The sequence below is a fragment of the Barbus barbus genome (genome assembly GCF_936440315.1).
Source record: "Barbus barbus genome assembly, chromosome: 45".
NCBI lineage: Eukaryota > Metazoa > Chordata > Actinopteri > Cypriniformes > Cyprinidae > Barbus > Barbus barbus.
In genome coordinates, this window is record NC_136723.1 from 12512615 (window position 1) to 12514711 (window position 2097).

Sequence of the window (2097 nt, forward strand, 5' to 3'; positions counted from 1 at the left end):
ATTAATTCCAAACCAATTGGATTGGAGGACCAAACCCAATGGATCCCATGACTTTATAGACATTCTTCAAAATATCATCTTTTATTTTTTACTGAAGAAAGTCATACAGGTTTGGAACCATGTAAAGGTGAGTAAATTTTCATTTTTGGGTGAACTATCCTTTAACTAGATGTGTGTGAGAACATTCTTAACTCATACTTTTCCATGAGTGCATCTGAAAAACATGGTGATAGTGTGTTTGTGTAGGTATGCAACTGTGTTTATTGAGAAACCACATATTTTATTAATGGAATCCATATACAGCAGTGATTCTCAACCAGGAGACCTCAGCAAACTCACAAGGGGGTCTCAAGATGACGTCAAAAGATTTAAAACCAAGATACTGTTCTTTTGACCCCCTCAACATCTTTTTAATTGAAAAAAGAAATACCGGATTCCTACAGTCTTGGAAAACATGGATATATGAGACTATTTTAAAAGTGTTATTACTAGACCTGGAAAACTAAATTGATGGAAATTAATAAATGCATAAAATGCCATGAAATTATTATTTTATCAGGTAGAAATGGAGTAAAACAGTTAAGAAAAACTGGATATAAAGTCTTAGTTTTAGTAAAAAGTCTTGGGGCCTTTGAATAATCCTGTGGACAATGCGTGACCTTGGAATCAAAATGGTTAAGTGCTGCTGATATTTATGACTAAGGAGGACCAAATCTTCCATAAAGCTCCTTGGACAGCCAGTGTTTTGCTATGACAACAGTCTTGAAGAACAGAGGAAACCTGTTTCATACCATGGACTATATAGAAGCTGTGGAGAAAAACAAGTTCATGTAATTACATTTTTGTCAAAGCTTCAAGGTTTGTATGGCTCTAATGTATGCATACACAAAATGATTCCAGAAATGAAAGCACACAGGTGCGTTTTACATAAATGAAGAGCTGTTTATGTAGAGCTGTTTGTATACATGACAAGTACATATTAATCTCTCATCGCACAGCTGGCATTTTAGTGTTTTGCTGTTTATGCTGCCGTTTTTGTGATTTTGATTTAGTTTAGGAGGGAGCAATTTTGACACATGGTTTAGAATGCTATAGACTTACTGTATGTTGAAGAAAAAAGTTCTCATTAAGGTTACCTTGAGGTTGTGGCTACAAAAGGGATTTTTTTTCATACTATGCTTATATCTCTGTTTTCCTTCATGCCCAGTAGCAATTGCCCATATAATATATACAGTATAAAAATCATACTGAAAAACTAAATCTGAAATGTTTCTTTAATTATGACATAATTATTATTTTGTTTGTCCTTGATAAATATTTTAGATATTTTTAATACCTCGTTTTAGTGATCATGCATAGACTTATGGAATTATTTTTTTTTATTATTGTTTTTATAGCGCCTTTGTAGAGTCCAGAGTCATTTTACAAGGCATAAGCATAAAGGAAAAAGCATGAAGAACGTTTTATTTAATTTTAAATTTAGTTTGTTTCTGTAAACAAACCAAGGAATATTTTTTTAAAGCAATATATCTGATTATTTTAATGGTTTTCAGGATGACCCTGTGGGTCAGAGGTTCTGATGATCTGTGTTGTGCTCATACATGTTAATGTTGTCCATTTAATGTGTAGAAATCACCTTGTATGTATGGATAAAATGCATTGTCCAGTGTAAAATAAAAAAGAACTACAGCTACCATGCATCTTCACATTGATTTAACAAGGATTTCTGAGTATATCTCAAAAGTAAAGATGTTTTGGCACAACTGCTCATCACAATCTTTTCATGGCTATAAGATTAACTCATATTTATGTAATTCTTCTACGAGAGAAGCTTCTATTCTCTGAAAAAAACAGTTACTTTATGCAAATTTTGTGATTTTACAATTGATGAAAATTTCTGCTCCTATTAAAATCCTCCTGACTGACACTTAATTGAACAGTTAGACTGACGTTATTACACATAATGAGCTAAACAAATCTTTGCACAAGCCAGTCTTCCTTGTGCACAACAGAAAGCCACAAGTTTCCAGTTTTTTATGCAGTTGTCACATCATTGTTTGTGTTCCATCTTTTGTGGAAGAAGTGCACAAAAGGCCA

The 2097-nt window shown here is 32.9% G+C and overlaps 1 protein-coding gene across 1 annotated transcript in view; it reads left to right on the forward strand.

Annotated features, from left to right (window-relative positions):
• LOC306864323 (protocadherin Fat 3-like) overlaps nt 1-1686 on the forward strand; it is a gene marked incomplete at its 5' end in the record, with an annotated part of 58146 nt that extends 56460 nt beyond the window's left edge. Inside the window, 1 exon segment of the mRNA XM_079408280.1 lies at nt 1-1686. This exon segment is cut by the window's left edge and continues 838 nt beyond it.
• Nucleotides 1687-2097: the final 411 nt, after the last annotated feature.